The 26,286-nt window shown below is 34.8% G+C and overlaps 1 protein-coding gene across 1 annotated transcript in view; it reads left to right on the top strand.

Moving 5' to 3' along the window:
* The window catches only part of RIT2 (Ras like without CAAX 2), a 448,366-nt gene that overhangs the window by 18,505 nt on the left and 403,575 nt on the right, over positions 1 to 26,286 (top strand). Inside the window, exon 2 of the mRNA XM_047828329.1 lies at positions 10,978 to 11,026. The gene's annotated coding sequence lies outside the window, so the exon portion shown is untranslated. The remainder of the gene's footprint in view (positions 1 to 10,977; positions 11,027 to 26,286) is intronic.

The following is a 26,286-nucleotide window of genomic DNA, read 5'->3' as shown; positions in this document are numbered from 1 at the left end:
GTAGATTAGAGTACTCCAGAATGCATAAGTAAGCACCCACTTAAGTTCAGGTTTCCAGAGCAATAAAAATTAAAATTAGCTCAAATGTAAAAACAAAATCATAACTTTTTATTTACTATTATCACAATAAGAATATTTTCAAATAGGCATGCCAACATTAAATTAAGATAAAGGTAAATATTCATAAAATTCTTTTAACAGGTATACATTCATTCTATCAGTGCTTCTTTTCCTAAACCTGTTTAGTTCAGAGACATCCTTGGAGTTTATCTTTAAAATAAGACTATACATTGTATAAGAATATTAACATAATTTATCTGGGTTCCTATTTTTGCCAGGACCAACAGAAATCTATCTTGGTGTGGCTATTATGCATGTACCATGCACCAATCTTAAGTGTAGGGGGTATAAAAACACAAAATCATACACTGATGAACATTCTGGATGTTACTGTTCTTACCATAAAAAATGGTGCAATAAAATTTACGTTCCATTGGCAGACAAAGATATTAAGTAACCAAAAAAATAATCCCCAAACTTCCTTTGAGATAAATGCTATAAAGGACAGAACATAGTGGTATGAAAATGTGTAACAGGTGGACCTAATTTAGAATGAGGAAAGTGATATTTTATCTGGGGTATAGAAGATGACTTTGTAAAGTTGGAGGAGATTGGAGTTAAAAAAATTCCCAGGAAAGTAAATCATATAAAAAGTGTCCCTTGGAAAGCAATGTGTATACAAGGAACTGAAATGGGTGCTGTGTCTGACTTGTAAACCCTATCTGGTTCCTATTCCTGTTTGTCCCTCTCTCCTTAACCCATTTTGCTCAACCTCCTAACCCCTCCCCTCTGCCAACCATCAGTTTGTTCTCTTTTATAGGTACGATTCTGCTTTTATTTGTTTATTCATTTCTTGTTATTGTTTTTTAGGTTCCACTTATGAATGGAATCATATGGTATTTGTCTTTCTCAAACTTATTTCACTTGATAATACCATCTATGTCCTTCCATGTTGTCTCTAATGGCACAATCTCATCCTTTTTTATAGCTGCATAATATTCCTCTGCATTTGTTTGTGTGTGTGTGTGTGTGTGTGTGTACAACACATTTTCCTTACCTTTGGTTAAATACCCAGTGGTGGAATTGTTGGACCATATAGTATTTCCATTTTTAATTTTTTGAGGGACCTCTATAGTGCTTCCATAGTGGCCACACCAGTTTACATTCCCACCAATAGTGCACGAGGGTTCCTTTTCCATATCCTTGCTAACACTTACTATTTCTTTTCATTTTGATTTTAGCTCTTCGAATTGATGTAAGGCGGTATCTCATTGTGGTTTTTATTTGCATTTTCCTGATGATGAGTGATGTTGAGCATCTTTTTATGTGTCTGTTGGCCATCTGGATGTCTTCTTTGGAAAAATACCTATTCAGGTCTTCCGCCCATTTTTTTTTTTGGATTGTTTGTCTTTTTAGGGTTAAGTATAAGTTCTTTATACATTTTGGATGTTAACCCCTTATTGAACATATGATTTGCAAATATCTTCTCTCTTTCAGTAGGTTGTCTTTTTTGTTGTTGATTGTTTCCTTTGCTGTGAAGAAGCTTTTCATTCTGATGTAGTCCCAACCATTTAGTTTTGCTTTTTTTCCCCCTCTCACCTCAGGAGATGAATCTAGAAAATTGCTACAGTTGATGTCAGAGAAATTACTGCTTGTGCTCTCTTCTAGGATTTTTATGGTTTCAGGTCTCACATTTAGATATTTAATCCATTTTGAGTTTATTTTTGTGTAGGGTGAAAGAAAGTGGTCCAGTTTCATTCTTTTACGTGTAACTGTCCAGTTTTCGCAGCACCATTTATTAAAGAGACTGTTCTTCCCCCACTGTATATTCTTGCCTCCTTTGTCATAGTGTAATTGACTATATATGCATAAATTTATTTCTGGTATCTCTGTTCTTTGATCTGTGTGTCTACTTTCGTGCCAGTACTATACTGTTTTGCTTACTACAGATTTGTAGTATATCTTGAAATATGGTATTGTGATACTCCAGCTTTATTCTTCTTTCTCATGATTTCTTTGGCTATTTGGGGTCTTCTGTGGTTCCATATAAATTTTAGTATTGTTTGTTCTAGTTTTGTGAAAAGTGCTATTGGTATTTTGGTAGGGATTACACGGAATCTGTAGATTGCTTTGGGCATTATGGGCATTTTAAAAATATTAGTTCTTCCTATCCATGAACATGGACTATCTTTCCACTTTTGTGTTATCTTCAATTTTCTTTTATTAGTGTTTTATAGTTTTTGGAATATAGGTAGTTGACCTCCTTGGTTAAGTTTATTCTTAGGTATTTTATTCTTTTTCATGCAGTTGCAAATGGTGTTGGTTTTTAAATTTCTCTTTCTACAACTGGACCTAACTTTTAACCAACTGTTTGCAAATCTATGGAATCATTCTATCCTATCCAGTGTGCTAATATGTATGACAACCGTGAACTCTCACTTTTTAGAATTTACAGCAATTATGACTTTTTTTTCCTTCAGTGGGCTACTTGATGAACTATTTCTTTGTCAGTTGTGTACTTCCTTCCTGGTAAGTTAATAGACTCAAGATGAAATGTTTTATCTCCAGTCTTTCCTGTGTGATCTATCCATGATAGTTTTAGAAATCTTGTAATACTGGAGGTTCTTCAGAGAGGCCCGTTTGATGTACATTACTAAGTAAAATCTTTTAATGTAGCCACTTACCTCTCCAGATGTCAACAATACAATCACTCTCAAATTATTATATATTTAGTAATATTATATGATTAATATCTTTGTTCCTTACAAATAAACAAGGAAATATAAGAATCTGCTGCTTATTTAGTCATTGATATTCATGTGTATTTTTCTGTCTTTTCCTTCTAGAAGGAAAAGCAAAGTTTTTGTCTACTTATTTGCCAGTGGGTTCCCAGGGACTGTCTTGGGAATAAATTGAGCCTTTTTCTGAATTCTTAGATTGAGGAGAGGAGAAGCATGACCTCTTACAATGTAACAATTACTTGGCTTCCTCCAGCAATTTCCTGTCTTTGTGTATGACATTGTACTTCTCCACATTAGGTGATTTCTTGAAGTTCTCTCCTCTTTAAGAAAATGGATACTGTGAACCATATATTACTCACAATGCCTAAGAATGAGCACTTAGTATTTCCTAGATTCTATACTAAGCATGTTACATGTATTAAACAAAGTGGTAGTCACAACAACTCTATAATTTAGGTCCTAATAGACCTGCCTTTGAAAGATGAGAAACCTAGAAGTTGAAAAGATGAATTTAATTGAGATCACAGAAAAAATCAAGTAGTACACAGGAAACATAAACTCAGAAAGTTTGACTCTTTTTAAATTTTTTTTTAATGTTTATTTATTTTTAAGACAGAGAGAGACAGAGCGTGAGTAGGGTAGGGGCAGAGAGAGAGGGAGACACAGTATCTGAAACAGGCTCCAGGCTTTGAGCTGTCAGCACAGAGCCTAATGCAGGGCTTAAACCCATGAACTATGAGATCATGAGCTGCACCAAGGTTGGACACTTAACTGACTGAGCTACCCAGGTGCCCCAGAAAGTTTGACTCTTAACTGCACTTACCAGTCAGCAACAGATTTAATTTTTCTTTATCTTTTTCAAATAATCTATAGGAACAATAATTCGATTTATGTTTCTCATCACTAGAATTCATATAAATTTTGTACTCTCTCTCTATATATATTTAAGCAAAGTTCTATTTATTAAGGTTCCTCTTAACTGGATCTGTGCTTGATGTTTGCCTTTTAAACCAGAATTTGGATGAGATTTAAATATCAATTGGGCAAGAAATTTTGGGTTTTTTTTTCTCTTGACTAAGGGTGCTAATTTTTCTGAGTGTTGAAGTAATATCTGAAAAATATTAATAATGATGGCAATGGTGATGAAGATGATGATACTAGGATGTATAATAATGTCCAATTCCTTCATAGGCCACATCTAATTTGATTGTCTTTTCTTTATTATTAGATGATTATTTTGTTCCCATTCAACTCAAAGAGCTTTGGTGTTCTCTGATTCAGAATTGACTTTTCCATGAACTTAGGCATACAAACTGGTCATTTTAGAGACTTTATACAGATAATCTTGTGAAATGATTTCCTTGGAATTGTACTTTATCTCTTTTATTTATGGAGCAGCTTGACTGTGACACTTGTAGATTATTAATGAGGTATATAAGCTTATTTTTAGAAGAGAAGACACAAATTCACACAGGTGTTTTATTCTTTCAAACTGTATAATGAGCTATTATAAGACCTGCTTTTCAGTTCTTTGGATATGAGACAAAACGCCATTGAGGTAAAACCCATTTCCAAGGAACATGGGTACTTTAATGATGTTGATTTAGTAATTCTGCTTCCCAGGGCCTATTAAAACACTAAATGTTGATCTCATCTATTTACATTAATCACAATCCCATCCACTTATGTACCTGAATAAAACAAACAAGCAAACATGAGTCTGTTTTTTAATTCAGGTATATAAATAAAAGATGCTAAGTAAATTAATAACAAAGAAGAAACTAGCCTGAGTTAGTTTGAACTCCTTTGAAGGACCTTTAGTTTATCTACTTGAGGAGACTAAAGCAACCCCAAACTTTATTAGGTTAATCAATAATCATTTATTTCCCATTAATTAGTTTTATGTATGTATATTTTTAAAACGTAGCTCCTTTTCAGTCAAGTTATTTTCAGACTTAAATTGTGTCTAATTTAAATTGAACTTCTCTCCCAATGGTCTCAAATGTGTTGGATGTAACTTGAGATCATGCTGACAGGGAATTGATTTAAGAGAAGAATGTCATTTTAAGCTTTTCCAGTGTATCTACACTGTAACTTGAAAGTGAATTCTCAGAATGATAATATCTGTTAATATTTGGCCCAATGTCCTACAGTAATCTAATTTGCTTGTTTGCAAGCCAGCATGGCTAATGAACTGTACAAATGATGAGAACCAGTATTTGAAAAGTCCATATTGAAGATAGCATGCAGCTTTGTGAACAGCCATTCCTCAGGGCTCATTTTTGGCAGACAATTACTGAACTGTGGTGGGTTTAATTCAGAGCCCACCTACAGTGGAAGTGGTGCTCATAAGTTACTTCTGGTATTTGTTTTTATTGGCTTTGGAAGTAAAATCTACAGAACACCAAAGTAAAATCTCTGTAATAACATTTATGATAAAAATATGGGCCAAGTTAAGTTCATCATATGCACCATCTTGTTAAAGCAAACTAGGGACATATTGTGATGTTACCAGTCAAAGAATATTAGTTCAATTGATTTTCGTTCATAAAGAATCTGATATTCAGGCTTTATTTCTTAGGTTACTTTTTTTTATTCCACAAATTCGAACTGAATATTTACTGTGTACCTGGCACAGGTCCTGGAGAGGAATCAGAGGATGTTGTAGAAAATCTACAATCTTTGGAGACCTATGTCTGTGGCCATGTTCCCTACCTATCAGCTCTTTAGCATTAAAGGACTTACATCTCAGAAAAAGTTAACAGCACTTAAAATATCTGGAAAATGTTTAAACAGAATGTACAACACACAGTAGATGCTCTGTTAATACTGGTTTATTCTATTATTGACCTTATTTGGGGGATTTAAGTATTAATAATAAATGATCTTGGCCCACCAGGAGCATATCTTATTCATAAAAACTTACTCCAGTTTTTTAACTCCTTGTGGGTCAAGGTCATGTATTATATGGCTAAACCTACAGGAGATGATGGTGATGATGATGGTAACACTGTGCCTAACATTGTGTTAAATGCTTTATGTTATTTTGGGTATCTTCAATACGGCAGAATAAAGGAATAATGTTTAAATTATTAAGATTATTGTCATATGTAGAAATTGAGTATTATAAATGTAAAATGACTTTCCCCATATCACACAGGATGTGAGCGTAGAAAGGATTAAACACAGCTCATGTTCATAAAAGACTAATCTTTTATTAACATTCCAGCTTAGCCCTACAACTCCAATGTAACGTTCTCAATATCATTTGTTTGTTATTGAAAATGAAAAGGGAAATATATTTTAATATTTGTAATATTAAAATACAGCTAGTGTAAACCCAGATTGTAACTAGACATTGGCAACACAATCATTTGTAAATTTTTAAAAAAGACAATTTCTTACTGATATATGAATATACCATTCTATTTGTAAACACATTTATTGTACACAATGTTGTCTTTATGTGTGAGACACCTTACAAACAACCTAAAATACACATTCATCTACCTTGTAATAACCTAGAAATTACTGAATTCAGCCAACTAGAGGCCTTCCAGCTGTTTTTATATATAAACTAATCTGACTTTCATTTCTTTCCCACTGACTTTCTTCTCTGAGGTGAATTTTTTCATGATATTATATTGTTTTCTTCCTCCCAAGGTGCCAACAATAATACATTTTTTGTACTCTAAGGGCATGCATTTCAAGTGATATCTTCTTGAAATTAGTTTTATTTTTATTAATTTAACAAATTTAAGGATTATTAGTAATCTAAAATGTTTTAAAATGTATATATACAGAATTTATAATGTTTATTAGGTAATTAATATCATATAACTTCTTACTGTATAGAGCTATTGCATACTTTCATAAAATCATCTGCATAAACAAAGACCCACCTTCCTACTGCTCTGAGAAATAAGTGTGGAAAAAATAATTGAAATACACAGCTAATCCCAGGGTAATGTATGTGTGTGTATTTTTTAGGGAGTTTTATAATAATACATATAAGAATGAAATGGGCAAGAATAGCACAGTGGCAGTGGATTGAAAGAAAGCACAATTGAGAAACATTGTGAACTTTTACTTTGGACTTCACTAAATTTTTAGAAATGGTTGGAGGTTGCCTGGCTGGCTCAATTGGTTAAGTGTCCGACTCTTGGTTTTGACTCAGGTCATGATCTTACAGTTTTGTGAATTTAAGCCCCGCATCTGTGTTGGCAGTGTGGAGCCTGCTTGAGATTCTTTCTCTCCCTTGTTCTCTGCCCCTCCTTCACTCACTGTGTCACCGTCTTTCTCAAAATAAATAAATAAACTTAAAAAAATGGTTGGCCATACGTATAAGGAAGCATATTAAAATTATTTTTGAATTTTGAACTGACTTGGAATGCTATCCAATCATTCCAGCACAGAAACAAACAAACAAACAAAAATCAGAGTTCACCTAGTTCTGAGATTTGGCAGTTAACTGACTGGGTTAAGGTTTCCAATTTGTCCCCCCCAAAACACACAACAAAATGAAAAGAATCAGGATATTGGAGTAAGAACCCCAAGCTGCAAAATGTTCAGTCAAGTACACTTTAAGGCATTTTTTATTCATAGAAAACATGGGAGAATCATTAGAAAGAGGTGAAAATGTTTGTGTGTGTGTGTGTGTGTGTGTGTGTGTGTGTGTGTGTGTGTGTCAGTGGGGGGAGCTGCAGGTGATAATTTTTATTTGAATCAACAGACTGTAAGCAGAAACTTCAAGTGTTTTTGTAGTCTACTTTGTTTCAGAAGCAGTGAATAGTATGACCGATTCAATTTGTTTGTAATCTGATTCACCATTATGTTATTTTATTTTTAGTACTTTGACATGTAAAGATGTAGGTTTCCACTAGCTGAACATGCAGCTGAACATTTCCAGTAAACTGAATGTTGCTGCTTAAGGAGACTCTTTCCTTTAAATATCTGATAAATATGATGGTGATGGCTTGTCCCACATAATACATACATATATATATATATATATATATATGGAGAGATTTTATATATATACATATATATACATGTATATATATGTATATATATAGTTATGATTTACTCTGAATGATTTCTATATTTTCCTAAAATAAGAGCACAGAAATTTGACTAGAATTTAGAAATATGACTTAAATTTCAGTGTTTAGCTCTCCTACTTGCTGGTTAGAGTATTGATATACAACTTCTGCCGAGGGCAACATGGCCTTAGGATCCATTGATAGAGCAATTCCAGTCCTCAGAAAGTTGTTTCCGCTATACCTCTAAATGTGCAATAGAGTAAGAATATGTGATTATTGATTTCATCATTGACTGAAGGAATAATAGGTTAGAGTCATTCCGAAGTCTTAATGCAGAGTTTCATAAATACAGAAGAATGGAATCCTTTTACATTTTTACTATGAAATGTTATTCAAGGTGCATTGGTAAATTAAAAAAGCAAAACAGGCACCTGGATGGCTCAGTTAAGCATCTGACTTTTGTTTTCAGCTCAGGTCATTAAAATTGTGATTTAAACTATTAGCAAATTCAGTTTCCTGAATTTATTTACCAAAGTCCACTGGCAGGTTTTTTTTTTGTTTTTTGGGTTGTTTGTTTGTTTTTTGCTGCCATGTGCAGTCTAAGGATGGTACAAAAAGGTACTCCAAGGCATAGCAGTGTCACTAAGAAAGGATTTCTTGGGCTTCTTTGTCTCTTTTCCAAAGCTATAAGCCACAATAACATGTCTTCCACAGAATATCATATAAACATGCACTTAATTTATGCCTCTTAGTTAATTCATATATCTAAGCCTGCCTGACATAAGCTTAAATATTAATGTACATATTGCAATACAGCTAGTAAACTTGGAAAAGTATGTGAAATGTATTTAGAAATAATGCAAATTGGAAAAAGAAATTCTTCAAAAATATCTGGAATGCTTCTGAATGCAGAATGAGCATCCTCTGGGAATATTCCAATTTCACCTGCTGTCATCTCTCTCCAAATTACTTCAGAAATGCCATGCTTGGTTGAGTGCTGTATACACAGGTGGCTCTGTATCAATGGTGTTTAATGATGGCATGCATGGGGAAGAGAGAGGAGGATAAAATACCATTTTAGACTATGTGGCTTTTAGTAGAACTACATTAGCAAATGTAAAGCACATTATAATAAAACCCTCATCATCTGGAAAGCTATTGAAGAAGGAAAAGTGTTCTAGCCACCTGAATTTCCTGGTCTTTGGATGATTACCCTGTTTCATACTTGTTGAAATACTTTGTAAAATACATATATTCACTTCTCAGATTAAAAAGTTGGCATTAAGAATATTATTGAATTGGGTTTTTAGACCATGTATTATTATGAAAGGTTGAGAGTAGAAAATAAATGAGCTATAGTGGATTGAACTGAACTGCACTGAGCCTAACACATGCCCCAGTATGGTGTGTGCCAGTGATATACAGGAGGTGACAAATGTATTTGTAACTCTGACCTATGTTGTTGCCATGTACTACCAAACATTGTAACGTGGTGAATTCAGTCAGTTGAGGGTATTGATAAATAGAAACTTACTTTGCTGCACCTAAGTACTCACTTGCAAAGTGGAAAATCAGTGTTGGTGCTTGTACTCTATTCTTTTAACCCTTCCTGGCTCGATGGCCAGCTGAAAGTTGGTGGCAGATATGCCTGTAGTTATTTGAAAATCCTTTTTATAATTCTATATGAAACCAGGAATGTCAAAGAGATAATTTCAGAAACCATAAGGTAAAGTGTCAGTGTAGCCACTAACTAGTCATGTGACTTTTAAGTGGCAGTTTTTCACCTTCAAAACAAAATATTTTGATTGAATCAATGATTTCCATATTTGAGTCATGTATATTAAATGACCCTACATCTCAGTTTGCCCAGAAAAGATCTGATTTATGCCTGGCCTTACCAAGTAATTATTATTTGTGTTCCCTTTCACTTTCAGAGTATCCCAGTGGGATAATAAATTATATATGTGCTGTATTTATGGGCGTTGTTAAGAGGCAAAAACTTATTCCTGGATCCTCAGTGTGCAAAAATAAAGCTAAAACTAAAATATACATGAGTATAATTCTTACATAACCTTACAAGCAAAATAAATTTATAAATGAGATGAAGAACAATCTAGAAAAACCATAAATTCTAATAACCATTAAAGATCTGTCATGGATTGCGGTTTTTTTTCCTGAAATTAAATCACTGATATTAGATCTAATGTTATGAAAATGTAGCTTGGGAGGAGGTTCCACATTTAATCTTTGGGTTGTTATATTTTTAAATATATCAATATTTTTTCTTAGAATGATGGTCTCCTAAGTTTTTTCACACAGTTGTAACCAATAATTTCAAAGCTTTTTTGTTCGGGGAAATCAGATTTCAGATTTTACCGAACTCTTCATTTTAAATGAAGTTAACTTGATAACTCTGTGAGACTTTTCCAGTAGTGTTGCAACTTATTAAAAGCAGTTAGTAATCTAATAAAATTATTTGCCAACATGGGCAGCACAATATACCTCAGTAAATATTCATCACTTATGGCCAAGAACCATCACAAATTGACTTGCCTAAAACATGCTGTGGTTCCTTGACCTCTGCGTGCCTTCCTGTCATCATCAACACTGTGAGCCACACCCCAATACTCACTAAAATTCTTTCTTAGTTCAGTGGACCCATCAGATGTTGGAAGTACTGAGAGATGATTGGACTTTCATTTGGTGGAAATAATATCTCAGGTCCAGACTTGAAAGTGGGCAATAAAACTGAATGGCTGTTCTGGGTTACAAATATAACTGGACACCACAGGTGCTCAGAATATACACTATTATGACAAATAAAGCACTCAATTAAAAAACTTTTTCCAAAAACCTCAGTAACCTCTCAGAATACGCTTGAGCATCTCCTTAAATGCTGTATTAAGAAGCCATCCAATTGGAAATTCCAGTTATAATTGGTGACTATAGTTGTAATTTGGCCTTTGGAAACTGAATTACAGCACATTGTTCCCACATATTAAAATTGCCTGCTTTACAGTGTCTTTAAAATGATTTGGAGATCAAGTTACATTTTAAAAAAATGGTTCATTGTGTCCTAAAAATTTGTGAATTTTGTACTTACTTTTTTTTTAATTTTCTTAAATTTTTTCAAGCAAATGAGACTTTGAGAGGATTGAACAAAAATCGCAGGGCATTTTAGAGGTAAGTCTATGAATTCTTGTTGACCATATATGGAGAAATCGAAGTTGTGAAGCTATATGAAAACAAAACAAAACAAAAACCCAAAAAACAAAAAACCCCTGCAGTTCAGAGGCCCCAAACCTGCCGTGTCCTTGTTTTCCATTTCTGATATTGCTTTTGACATGTCATATTGTGTGGTGTCAAACACACCATGCACTATAGGAAAAGATATAATCAAGAAAACACAGTTTGAAATATTTGCAAAATGATTTGCCAGCTAAAATTTTTCAAATGAGTCTCACTCCCTTTATTTTTTTCCCTTCTATACATTTTCCCTACTCACCTTTTCAAAGGTAAATCAATGCTTTGAATTATAAGTAGGATTTCTGTTTCATTCCAGTAAGCATTCATAAAATTCTTAGTTCCTGCACGATGGCTACTGTGACTAGTGGGATTTGGAATGGAATATGGTATAATGACTTTTCTTATCTATAAAATAATTATGACCACAATGCGTTCCTCAGTCTAAAGCTGGAGGGCCTGTTTATTGTAAAAAAAGGTTGTAGGCAACCCTGAGTTGCTGAACACAACTTGGTTGTTAGATTATTTTGAGTCCACTTGGCAAGAAGGAGGAATATGCAAGTGTTTTAAAACTAGAGAAATTTATCCTCTGCATTTTGAGAAGGAATAAATATAAAATATAGTATTCCTAAGAGGCAATACAGGCTGAAAACTATACACTCTCAGGTGCTTAACCACTGTGGGAGATTAGGAGTTTAATGAATGGCTTGACCCACTATTGACTTATAAAAATACAAACACTTTTTAGTATCATATTAAATTATAAATTTCTGTCAACCTAAAACCAAGAAACCCGTTCAAGAAGCAAGATGTTTATTTGGGATCAGAGAATTGCATCAGAGTACACAAATTTAGGTAGAAACCCAGATAGTGTCCCATTTATAGAAGGTGAACTCAGGGCTTTTATGGGAAAAAAGGAAAATCAGGTAAGTTGTTTCTAGGAAGAGTTCACTGGTGCTGACAAGAAGGGCTATATTTCTACGTATTTCATTGATTTGTCAGGTAAAGTGGTCACTTGGCAAAAGTTCACTTTTATCAGTCTTTTCAAACAGGATTTTCTTACTCTTGCTGACTTCTTGGAATATTGGTGGTTTGCCCCAGTTCAAAGGTTTAGAAAACAAGACATGCAAGGCAGTTCCTCCCAAATGGAATGGCTGTTGGTCTCGATTTTAAAAAGGGCTCAACTTACGTTATTTTTCACACTTTATAGAATCAAAGAATCTTGTTCACTTATGTATCCACAGTGCCCGCACAGTTCGTAACATAGCAGGAACTTAACACAGTCATTGAATGACTTTGAGTTACTGACATAAATCCAAAGTGAGTCCTAACCAGGTTATCCAGTTGGGAAGACCCAGAGCAGTAATATGTTTTGGACACAAATGATCAAAAGCGACCTTAAATAATAAACCTGTTAATTTTAACATCTTTAATAACTTCATACTAATTTCCTACTCTGAAATTCTATCATAGGGAACATTACAAGTCTACTAGACAAAAACAAATGGGAAATGATGCCCAGCACATTCAAACATTTTGATGAGCCACTTAAAAAATAAGTATTAGAAAATACCATTTGACTCCTGGTACATGACACCATGTGTGGCCACGGTTGTCCCAAACTGTCTATTCTTGCCGATCATCTAAATTATGACTTGTTTGAGATGCAAACTGATTGATTAAAGGGATTTTTCATGAGACACCTAGGTGGCTCAGTCAGTTAAACTTCTTATTTCGGCTCAGGTCATGATCTCGCAGTTCATGGGTTCAAGCCCTGTGTTGGGCCCTGTGCTGACAGCTCAGAGCCTGGAGCCTGCCTCGGATTCTGTGTCTCCCTCTCTCTCTGCCCCTCCCCTGCTCATGCTCATGCTCTGTCACTCTTTCAAAAATAAACATAAAAAAATTTTTTTAAAAAGGGATTTTACATGACTAGTCATCTATACGGCTATCCAGATGACCTAGTGTCATTTACTGATAAAACCATCCTTTCTTCACTGCTCTGAAGTAATATTTTTATTGTAATTCTTATTTCCACATCTGTGTGGGGATATTTTGTACCAATGGTTATATTGGTTTCTTAATGTCTCATTACCATGTTGGTTTTATTACTATTTTATTTTAATCTTTGTTGATAGCATATCAAAGTCTTACAATATTGTTCTCCTTCAAAACTATTAAGTTTTCTTGATCTTTTGTGTTTTCTTATGGATTTTAGAGCCAGCTTGTCAATATCTACAACAAACTTCTGCAGGGAGTATGATTAAGATGGCAGTGAATTTAAAGACCTATTTAGTGGGACTGATGCTTTTGTAATATCAAGTGTTTTATATTATAATTTAAAATTTATATCAAAATTTTATGTTTCCTTGGGTAGAGACTTTCCACATCTTTCATTGAATTTTTCCAGTTAATTGTTTCTATTTCACATCTATATTTAACATTTTAAAAGTCATCCACTTAATAGTTTTTAATTATTTATTATTTGTATATGGGGAAAGAGTCTATTATTCATATTGACCTTATATCAGCTAATAAAATTTTCCTCAAGCAGCCCTTAATGGCCCTTCAAAAGTTGAGTACATATTTCCATTATCATTTAATTTAAATCATATCTTATTTCAATTGTGATTTCTTCGTTGACCCATAGTTTGCTTAATATCCAAGCTGTTTTTGGTTTTCTCTTTCTAGTTCAATTCTCTTGTGTTCAGATAACATTTTCTAAATTATTTCAGTCTTTTAAAATAGAAGACTACCTTCTTGGCTAACGTTAATTTTAGTAACTTTTCCATGTAAGTTTTAAAGAAATATGTACATCAAAAACATTAGATCAATTAGTTCACATCTATGTAACATATCGTTCAACCCTTCAATATCTTTGCATTCCCACCAACTTGTATAAAGGTCCCAATTTCTCCAGCTCCTTGCCACACTTACTGTTTTCTATCTTTTGATTATAGGCATTCTAGTGAATGTGCAATAGTATCACACTGTGGTTTTGATTCGAATTTCTCTGATGGCCAGCAATGTTGAGCATCTTTTTATGTGCTTGTTAGCCATTTGTATATGTTCTTTGGATAAATTTATTTTCAAACCCATAGCCCTTTTTGAATCAGGTTCTCTTTTTGTTCAATTATAGAGTACTTTATATATTCTAGATACAAATCTTTTATCAGATATGTGACTTACAAATATCATTCCCTATTCTGTGAGTTTACTTCATCGACAGTGTTTGGGAAGCTCAAAAGTTTTTAATTTTGATGAAGTCCAATTTATCTTTTTGTTGTTGCTGTTGATTGTAGTTTTGGTGTTATATCTTAGAACGTCTTGCCAAATCCAAGGTCATGAAAATTTACTTCTCTGTTTTCTTCCAAGAACTGTACAGTTTCAGTTGTTATACTTCAGTTTTTGATCTATTTTGAGTTAATTTTTGTAAATGGGATGCAACTTTATTCTTCTGCATGTGGATATCAAGTTGTTTTAACACTATTTGTGGAAAAGAATATTCTTTTCCTGTATTGAATTGTTTTGGGACCCTTGTCAAGAAGCAATTGACCATGAATCTAATGGTTTATTTTTGGATTCTTAATTATATTCCATTTATCTATACATCTACCTGGGCTCATACCACACTGTCTTGATTGCTGTTGCTCTGTAGGAATTTGTTTTTTTAATGTACTTGGTTAAAGGACAGTTTACCATAATTTATATCAAAGACTTAATTAATTAAATATTGAATATACTCTTTTAAAGAATGCTGCTTTACTCTTAATCCAAGAGTATAGATATTAGAGTCACCCTATGAAATTTTGGGTGTTTAAGCTGGCTTCTCCATTTGGGAGAGTTCTGAACTCCTTACTCCTTCATCCTGTCAGCTACCCAGAGTGGTGTTCAGCTCCTAAGACACTGCATTTCAATTTGAAAATGCTACAAGAAAAAGTGGAGCGCCAATTGTCAGACTCACCTATATGTATTTCTCTAATGTCAATGAACTTAGCCCTTCAGATCTTGGAGGCATGGTAGCTTTCTATTTCCTTCTTAAAGTTTTGGGTTTTTTTTTTCCAAAATATCTTATCCAGTTCTTCCAGTTCTTCTCAGTGGGGGTATCAGTTAGATATGACCTTCTGCCAAAGCCAGAAGCAGAAATCAGAATTGCCTTTAATGTGTAAATAAGAATAGAACAATCTTGTTGGAGAACAATTAACAGATCAACCTTTGAAAGACATTATGTAAGTAAATTTGAGAACTATCATAGAACAATTCTCAAAATTAAAAAAAAATATATTGGATTACCCAGGGAGGTCTTCTCTGAGAATATAGGAACAGAGTTGATCCTAAAAGAAAAATAAAACTCTCAACAGGCAAAGAGTTCTGTGGAACGAATTATCCCATAATAGCTTTTTGATAAACAGTATAATGAAATAAAACATCAAACAACAGAGACCTCAGTGAGAAAAGTATACCTAGCAAAAAAAATCTGATTCATATTATAAATCCTGCAATTATTCTATGATTACAATTAAATATGTCAGTTAAATACTATGGATTCTACTATCAGAATTAATGATGGGACCTACAAAAATAAAATGTATCAACTGGGGGAAAATAAAATTCACTAACACAAAATAAGAAGAAGAATAATACTAACCCTTCAATCAGTAACTAATGCTAAGTCAATTAATGCAAATAAAGCTCCCTAAGATGCTTTGATGGAAATATCTTTGAACTATCAACCTATTATTATTACGTATTAAAGAAGAGCTTATTTAATTCATTGTTCTCTCATCTGGAGGTGGCATACATTATAATATAAACAAAGGGGGTTAGTGATTTACAATACACAGTTTTCTTTTCTATAAGAACAACTGCCGTGTTCTTTGGATGAATTCCTGGCAAACTGCAAAGCACTGTTCTTTTCTTTGTATGCCCATGTCAGCGCATTTGAATCACTCTATATTCTATTGAGTCGACAAGGGCTCCTCACACCCTGCCTGAAGCCAGTGTAACCCATATTACGAAGCAGGAAGCAACGCCAGGCTTTCTTCCAGCATTTTAGGAAGAAATTTCTCTCTGCTTTTGAATGGTTGAAAAGTAGGAGTAAAGGGATGAGAAAGGTGAGGAAAAGTCCCGCTGAAATCCTTATGGACCTGTTATGGTCACAGTGGCAGACGATGGCTTTTGTAACTGGTAATGTACTATCAAACTTCGTGGTGAGATTAAATGTCTCAGGTCTCAGTTCACAGAAGCCTACTTTCAGAATTTGCTCATAGTTCTTTGCCAGGTAAAGACCAAACTGGCATTATTAACAAATTCTCAAAAAAAAAAATCTTGATTCAACTAGAATTTCTGAGAGAGTCAGGATTTTTTAAGTTTACAAACATGAGAAGGTAATCCAACCCTGCGAGGATAAGCAACACCTCCATGGACCATAACCATTTCATATTCTCTGAAAACAGTCCCAGACTCTCCCTTTTTCCATTCAGTGTGCCAACATTCTTTCTATCTCTCCTGAATTCTAATCAATCACAAGAAGGCAGGCTGCCAGGAATGATTTCCTCAAAACTGGGAAAAAGTTTAACTATCTCAGGCTAAGAAAATTATATATATATATATATATATATATATATATATATATATATATATATACACATATATATATATATATACACACACACAGACACACACACATATATATATATTCTGTGTTGCTTCTGGACTTTCTTGATGTGCATAAACTCATAGCAGTAACAGAATGTGTGTGCTGATAAGAAGAAAAATTCAGACAATCTGATTTCACCACGATAAAGCATCAGACAAATGATCCCGACTGCTCAGAACATATATTCTGTCAAATTATAAGATCATTTTTTCATATTTCTGCTTAAGCTTTAAACTTCATAGACAAATGTGGAAAGCCTCCTAAATATGTACTAGGTCACAAACCTAAATATGTACTAGGTCACAATATGTAACTCATTGTTGAAAGTCTGATCGTCTTCAAAGTCAAAGTCATATATCTCCTCTTCTTTAAATGCTCCCCAACGTCCTCTCTTACCCCCTGGCCAGAATTAATTACTTTTTTTGTGGGGGGTTGTTCTCACGCAGTCGTGTCTTCTACTTAAAACACAGCATGTACTTAGAACTTTGCATGAATTATCTCATGTAATGCCCATGCCACTGCGATGAAGCAGGTATTGCTTTCCCTATTTTACAGAAGAGGTAACAGAGACTTGGAGAAGGCTAGTGACTCCCCTGTGGTCATTTGTGAACTTTCTTCTGATTGACTCAAAACCAGAGGGTCGGTCTACTCTGCCATTCTCCTTGGTTCTTATTATTTCATAAAAGAATTACGTACGATACTTGTTAAAATGATCTAAAAGCCTTCAGCTTTACGATATACAAACTTTCATAATATCCACATCAAAGTTGTGTAAATGATTTTTAAGCCTATCAAAATCTGTCATTAGTTTCTCTTAACAAGCCACAAGGAAGTACATGCATTTCTGCACCTGATTTTAGGAGCCTCCATGCTTTCGTCCTAAGATTCCCTGTTAGCTTTCTCTATCAGTGATCGCTTCTCCTGTCTGATCCATCCAAACTGACTTTTCCTTGTGTCCTTAAAACACTTTGCCTGTTCCTGCCTCCCTGTTTTGGTAAAGTTGTTATATTATATATATATATATATATATATAATATATATGCTATTGTACATTATGTATATAACATATATCTATGTATCTATGTATCCATATATTTTTAAAAAATTTAATGTTTATTCATTTTTGAAAGAGAAAAAGTGTAAGGGGCAGAGAGAGAGGTGGACAGAGGATCTGAAGTGAGCTCCATGGTGACAGCAGAAAGCCTGATGCGGGGCTCAAACTCACAAACCATGAGATCATGACCTAAGCCAAAGTTGGATGCTCAACTAATGGAGCCACCCAGGTGCCCCTATCTATGTATCTATCTATCTGGAGAGAGAGAGCCAAAACTAAATCAGTACCAAGAACCGTGAATTATAGTTATTGTAAATTATACTTCAGTAAAAAAACAAAAACAAAACAAAAAACCTGAATACAAACAAAAATCCCACTATGGTTTATACCTCTTTGTCCCCTTCACAATGGTGTGACTGATGTTTCAAACTATAGATGTAAAAGTTGAAATGGTTAAAATATATCCATAGTTATTTCAGGGTATTCCTTGGATATTAACTCTTAAAATATAAAAATACAACCAACGTCTCAACTCCTCCACCCTTGGAATATCCACTTTCTACAAAGCATATATAAGAGAATTCAGATTCCATTAACACGAGGACCCAGTTAGGTGAACCCCAACAAACTGAGGGCCTTGCAGCGAGTGAAGGTAAGAAGGGCTGCCGAGAACTTTCCCCATCTCTGATGCTACCTCCTGAACAACTTAACCTTTCCATACCTTGTTTTCTAACTCTTGAAGAAGAAGACAACTCTACAAAACAGTTCCAAAGTTATTTTGAAGTTATGGAATAGAGTCAGTGGAAAAGTGAAAATCATATCTGGTAGTAACTGCTTTGGAAATAATGTGGTATTTAAATAAGATATAATAGTAAATTGTTCTAATAATAACGTTCTGACATGTAGAATTCTTAATGCCAGATATGTTGATAGTCTTTTCTTATCTCCCTCTATGTTACATTATTTTCTTTGTGAAATGGTTTTATTATTCCTCGTACATTAAGTTTAAGCCAGTAACCATATTTCAAGCCTTATCGTTCTGAAGCAGCTATCTTTAGTGCATTTCAGATGGTATTAAGACACCAGACTGAAGTTCCACTGATTTCAGCTATGCAGGATTTCCTGAGATAGCCTGTCTTATTGTCGTTCAAAAATAAAATTGGGACATAAAATATGAATTCTGATTAGTCTTCCCTGCAGTCAGCACCTTTATGGTTAAGAGTATGACATTACTGACAGCTGCTCAGAATACCTCATTGTTGTCTATTACAAACCCACGAACACCAATACTGTTGCCTGAATTTGCTAAAAGAATTAATAAAAATATAGAGAGATTTGTTTGATGTATAAGGTATTCTAACACCAAAGTATAATGCTATTGGATTTCTGCATAAAAAGCAGAGAATGGCATGTGAAATTAAAAGGAATGTAAAGGAAATTTCCTCCCCTATAACCTAATAATAATGTCAAATAAAAACAAATCTGGACTTAGGTAAGGAAAAACTTTATTTATTTAAATTTTTAAATGTTTGTTTATTTTTGAGAGAGAGGGAGAGCAAAAGAGGGGCAGAGAGTGAGAATCTGAAGTGGGTTCTGCACTGACAGCAGGGAGCCCAATGTGGGGCTAGAACTCAGAGACCAAGAGACCATGACCTGAACCGAAGTCAGATGCTTACCCCACTGAGCCACCTAGGTGCCCCAAGAAACTTTATTTTTAAAAGACTATTGCATCAAACATCTCAAAATCAAGCAGGAAAAGACTTTTCTCTATAAGGAAGGGCAAGCAGGGCTGTGGGAAATTTTGAGGGAGAAATGGGCAAGCAAATGGAGGTGATCACAGTGGTCTGGTGGGAAATATTTTTAGCTATGGTCCTCAAAGTGAACTAGTAAGAGGGTATTTTCTATACTTTAGTGGTTGCTTAGACTCAGGGGAAAGCCAGAGTTCAGGGACCTGCAGGAAAAAGAGAAGTCTGATTACAGTTTGGTCAGGTTAAATCAGTGAGTAAGTGACAGGCAATTATGAACAGTTGGTCAATGATTTGCTAGAAATCCTATTTTAAAATCAAATTCAAATGAAATCAGCAAATACAGTTGAGTGTCTACCATCTATAGGACACCATGTACTATGGAGAATGCTAGACTCTGAGGTAATCTTATTGACCATGACTCTCCCTTCCTCCTTGGAATTGACCATTGGGAAATTTGTATTCTACTCACCTTGATCACACTTGTTTCCTGATGCTTGAAATGCTTCAGTGAATGAGGGATGACAAAGCAATAAAAGTAAACAAAGTTATGATTTGTAAGTTCACAAAAATGACCAAAGACAGTAGTAGGCATATTGTGTCTACAGATGCATTTTTCTTGGCTGAACTTATAAATAATTTATGCCAATGAAGTGTCATGGTGTGTGTGTGTGTGTGTGTGTGTGTGTGTGTGTGTGATGGCATCAAAAGAGACAAAGTGTCAAGATGTAAAGTTTCTGGCAGGGCAAGTGGTCTTATGTTTGGATTGAGTGCCTTTTCTCTAGAACATAAGCTGAGTACTCCCTAAATAAAATTAACCACATGTATTGAGAAGGAGATGACAGGAAGGAGCATTAGGCAAGAAGCTAGATATCTATTTTATTTTTTTTCTGGAACTGCCTGTAATAATTAGGATGATATTGTACAGTCACTTAAGCTCTTTGAACCTCACTGCTAATATCTTCAGAATGAAGGTATTTGATAAACTTTAAGGTTGTTTCCCCTCAGGTTTAACTTAACAAACTGTGATCGTCATTAATGATTATACAGTTGCATGAGAAATTGTACGTGCATTCATAGAGGTATATGAAAAGTTAGCGAGCAGCATTTCTTTGCTTAGAGACAACAGAACAGATCTCAAATAGTACATGTGATTAATTATAAAATAAGTGCTACAGATATTCACTTAATAGTAATTCATATAAGAAGGAGAACACTTCCAAAATACATGGCAAAAAATGAAAAGAGGTCTTTGAATTTTCAGTTTGGTAGTCTTTTTGTTTCTGTTTTGAAGCACATTAGGTAATCTTATATGCTGCATGTTTGGAAGCTAGTATATCAGAGAAAAAAAAGCATAATGTTTAGGGCATCTGGGTGGCTCGGTTGGTTAGGTTAAGTGTCTGGCTTTGGCTCAGGTCATGATTTCATGGTTCGTGGGTTTGAGCCACATGTCAGGCTCTGTACTGACAGCTCAGAGCCTATATCCTGCTTCGGATTTTGTATCTCCCTCTCTCTGCACCGCGTCCCCCCTCCCCACTCATCCTCTGTCTCTGTCTCTCTCTCAAAAAGAAATAAATGTTAAAAAAAATTTTTTTAAAGCATATGGCTTGGGGCGCCTGGGTGGCGCAGTCGGTTAAGCGTCCGACTTCAGCCAGGTCATGATCTCGCGGTCTGTGAGTTCGAGCCCCGCGTTAGGCTCTGGGCTGATGGCTCAGAGCCTGGAGCCTGTTTCCGATTCTGTGTCTCCCTCTCTCTCTGCGCCTCCCCCGTTTATGCTCTGTCTCTCTCTGTCCCAAAAATAAATAAACGTTGAAAAAAAAATTAAAAAAAAAAAAGCATATGGCTTACAGTTTTTCTATTTTGAGAAACATTTGTGAAAATATTTTCTCAGGCCATCCACATTTATTTATAACAATTGGGGTCTGAAATGTCTGATCCCTCTATATGTCTGTATGGATGAAGTTTTAATCAACATGTGTAATATTTGTATTTACCAGCAGAGTGATATAATGTTTAACTATAAAATATAGCTTATGCGTAATAATATCAACTTTCAAAACCTAAGAAAATGAAAAGTGAAACTTGATACCTTTTTGATGTGATCAACCTGGAGATAAATGGTGGTTAGTAATTAATTGTTTAGCTTCATATTAGGCTGAATTTCTTAGCATTTTTAATAGAATCTATTCAAGTATATCAGAGGAAAAATAAATTTTCTAGCAACACACATAAATAAGCTATAAATACAATTCACTTAAATGTACTGAAGTTTAATACAAGCAGTCCCCTTAAAGTGGCTTTAAACATGACATATTTAAAATAGGATGTGGTTATTATAGCTAAAATAAGAATGAGCTTCGAAATAGCTATAGAATGTGGGAGAATATTAATCTATGTTTAAAGAGACTGTCTGACGGGCAGTAGTATTTTAGTATAGGTAAGATCAGCATTACATGATTTGCTATGAACCAGAAAACAAGATTAATCTGTACCCATCTATCAGGAAGACTGATGGCCCCTTTTGCTGGTTAATGCTGGGTCCTTTTTCAAGTATCGGATGTCTTGTGATGTGAATTTTATGGCTCAACAATTTTCCAAGGTTACTCTATTTATGGTGGAGAGTAATTTGCCAATTCAACTACTGTTGCTTGGAATAACATTCATTCTGATCTTCAACTATAAGTTTATATTTATTGTGATATATGATGAATTGCCTGTCACTGCTGAGTGAGGCCCTGAAAGTTTACTGTGATCACTCAGAAGCAGTCAAAACTCATCACAAATTGTTCTTTGGATTGAAAACATAAATGGCGTTACATTCACATCCATTGTTAACTAAGTCTCATACTTACTTGTTGATGCTACGTGATTTCCAAGATCTTTGTTCTGTTCCTTGTTATAGTTGCTGCAAATAGAGCCAGTATTTTTCAAAACTTTTGGAAATTTATATCAAAATTCAGTGAGTTTCAATTATGCTTTATAAAATACATTTGGTCTGGGAGGGGGAGAGAAATGTAAACTTAACAGCTGACATCAGCTGAGAACTTCCTGTGTACTGTGCAATATGTCACATAGAGTATTTCATGTAAATCGTAAAACTTATTACTGTGAATATTCTATGAGTGGCTGGAGGACTCAATTGTCTTTTGGAGGAAGTGAAATAAATACACCCATGTCTCAAACACAAGGCATTTCCACAGCTAAAATGCAAAGCTATATGAGCAGTAATCCTGAAATATAGAAGACCATACAGAGAAGTTTCTGAATTCAACAATTATTTACAAAATACTGCTGAGTGTCCAGAATGATCAAAGTGTAGGTGATTTAAGAAAATTTCAATGTAAGAAATTTTAAAAGGAAAAATTCTTAGTGAAAAAACAAAAAACAAAAAACAAAAAAGAGGAAGAAAGTGTTAAGGAAAGCTATTACTAAATACTGTATCACTTCCTAAGTGAATTTTTAAGGAGTGCAAGAAAGTTTGCAAGGGAAGAAAAGTAGTGAAAATATTTTTCAATAAAACAACATCAGTTAAATCCTAGAGCCAAACGAACTTGACTGTCAAGCCCTAAATTTGGTCACTCTATTGCAGGGGAAATTGGATGGTCCATATGTTCCTCAAAACTCAACTACAAGTGATTTAGGTTTCTTGACTAGCTTAGACAAAAGGAATCTAATGTTTTGGACATCTTAGAATATTTTATGCCTTTCTCCTCTAGTGGTCATAACTCTTACAGATCACTTATTGCTAATGCTATAAGCCAGAGGCAAAATTGAAATAGTAAAAAGTAATTTGTGAAAGTCAGGCCTATTTCACAAGGGCCCTAGGTTAATGTGAACCATTAAGAACAGGCATGTTAAATATTCACTTGCATTTTTTTCTGTGTTTTATGTTTTTTTTTCTTTAACTTTTAAATTTAGCTTAAAATCCTTTTATACACGGTATAAGATGTGATCATTCATTTCCCTAAATAATGTGTTATGTAATGAGTATTGTGATGTTTCTCTTTTCATGTATTTCCTAATTTCCTATATATTTATAATTTTACATATGTATATATATACATACACTCACATGCATATCTGGTACAGGATTATGTTTTGTTTTATTGATCTATCAATTCTTGCAAAACCACCACATCGTTGTTTGGGAATTGAGTACAAATGCCACCATTTATTAGTTTTTATTTTTTCAGAATATTTTAACTGCTCACTGTTTTAGGCAAAGGCATTTTCCTCATTTTATTCAAAAGCAAATGTTTACTGAGACTCTTAACGAGCGGCTAGGTGCAATAGAACAAGACCTAAGTGGTCTTGAGGCTCACAGTGTAGTACAGCGTCTGTCCAAATTCTCCTTTGTGTTTCTCCTGAGGTGCACTAAGCCAGACTCAGAAGAAGTCTCATAAATATTATTTTATCTTCCTCCCTTTGTGCCTTAATCAGAGCGTGAATTTATCAGCCTGCTTCATTCCACTTTTCACTCCTCCACTCATCAGGAACTTTTGCCTCCTGAGTTGAAACAGTTGCAAAAGTAAGTTGTATCTCTGCAGTCCCAGATCCCTGAGGGCAGGAACTCATGCTTCCCTGTTCATATGGTCTCTCTAGCTCATGACACTCTTCCTGGCTTGTAGCAGGCAGTAATTGTTTAATATGGCAGACTGGCTACCACTATCTCGGCATCTCTTACAAATATATAACATTGCTGCCAGATTGATACTCTTTTTAAGCCTCCTCAATTCAGAATCCATTTATTCATTCACTCATTGACTCAGTCAACAAAGACTATTGGTTGTTTCCAATACACAGGTGTTTTCATGCCTCCACCATTCTATTCCTTAATCCTGATGCAGGGAAAAGTCAGGCCACATTCTATAATGGTTTCACACTGAGTGTGCCCTTGTTGTATGCATTTAGTCTTTGGCACACCTTAGACCGCTTTTTTCAGGAGGTTAGAATCAGAATAGGAGGAAGAGGCTGAATGCAGGTATTGATATCTACTAAAAGCCTGATTTCTGGGGGTGCCTGGGTGGCTCAGTCAGTTAAGCATCGGACTCTTGATTTCCACTCAGGTCATGATCTCATGGTTAGGGAGATCAAACTCCACACTGGGGCTCCATGCCTGCAGCGAGACCACTTGGGCTTCTCTCTCTCCTCTCTTTCTGCCCCTTCCCCACTTGTGTGCACATGTGCACATTCTCTCCTCCTTTCTCAAAATAAGTAAATAAAAACTCAAAAGTGAAAGCCTGATATCTGGCACAATGGATAGAACTACTTTAGATATATATCCACCTCAGATAGACTCTTTCGCTAGCTCTGTCTATTAAGATCATAAAATGGGAATGGGTGAGGATTGTTTTAAGCTGTGGACTTTTCCTAGTGAACTCCTCTCTTTTGTACTGCAGAGGAATCCTTTCCACCTTCATTGTGTCATCTTTCTTATCCTGCCTCCTGAGGGTAAGTATTTTCAAAAATTTCCCCCGTCATTAACCTCTATTTCCACAAAATCATCAAATCCTGTTTCCATTTAACATATCGCTGGACCCAGCACCTCTTTTTCCCTGCCCCTTACACTATTGCAGATCTATTACACCACCCACCCCGACTTGGCCAAGTGGTCTTCCTGCCATCTTGTCTCCTCTAATTAATCTAAACATTGCCACCCAGCTGCTCTTCTAAATCATTGCTCTGATTTTGTTCCTAAGACAAGACCAAAAAAAATCATAAGACATAGGCTGCTTCTCCTGAAAAATTCTCTATTATAATATGAGATAAATAACTCATCAGATTTCTAGTTTTCCAGGATGCCTTGAATTAAAATTAATGCCCAATTTCAACAAGTGTCCTTGCCTGAGATTTTCTTTTGGAATTATCACACCCACTTCAGTTTTGGCTCTCCTCTTTCATCCTTTTGCAAGAGTGTACTGTTAAATGTAAGATCCTTTTGTGAAACCAGATAGATTAAAAAAAATAAAAACAACTGAAATTAAAATTTATAAGTATTTGTGTTCTCTTCAGAAAGTCACAATTTAAATATAAAATAGAATTTTCCTTTAAAGTAAATTATTTCTTTTCATTCTCAGAAAACCTCTTAGCAGAGCCATGCCTCTGTGGTCTTTAAGTCTGTCTGAGAATAGAAAACTACATCTATATAGGTCTACAATATATTATAAAATATCTAATGGCCACACTGAGTTATGTGTTTTAGTGAACATTCTCTATTGGTTGCCCCAGGTCTAGGGTACAGTTTTCTGTCAGTGCTGACCTTTATAGACTTGATCAAGTAGGTCCCTTGCCCTTTGTTTCTGGTTAGGTTCATCAAAGGGGACATACCAGCAAGAGATCAGAAAAAGAGAGAGGAAAGAATTTGGTTATTTATCTCCTTAGTTCTCGGCCTTGCTGATGGGTGGTTGTGCAGTAGTGGCTGAGCTTCTTCTGTGAAGTGAGCATCTCTTATGCCTACAGGTCTCACTGGGTCCATAATAGCATTTTCCACTTAGAATGGCTCCCTTGGTGTCATTAGCTTTACCATTCCTTGGTGGCTCCTTTAATACCGGTCAACTTTGTAAACAGTATTTATTAAACACTCTTTCATTACCTTTTTTGAGTTGCTGTAACTTTGAAGTCTTTGCCTCACCAATACATGTAAGTTCTTATTTGCTTGAGCAGGAAAAACAGAATTAAAATCTCTGCCCATCTGACCTAATCTGTCCCGGCTGCAGAAAGTCATGAGCTTCACCTCACATGAGAC

This window comes from Prionailurus viverrinus, chromosome D3 (assembly GCF_022837055.1).
Source record: "Prionailurus viverrinus isolate Anna chromosome D3, UM_Priviv_1.0, whole genome shotgun sequence".
NCBI classification, from domain to species: domain Eukaryota; kingdom Metazoa; phylum Chordata; class Mammalia; order Carnivora; family Felidae; genus Prionailurus; species Prionailurus viverrinus.
Note: the sequence above shows the minus strand (reverse complement) of the source record. Positions and strands in the feature narration are given on the sequence as shown.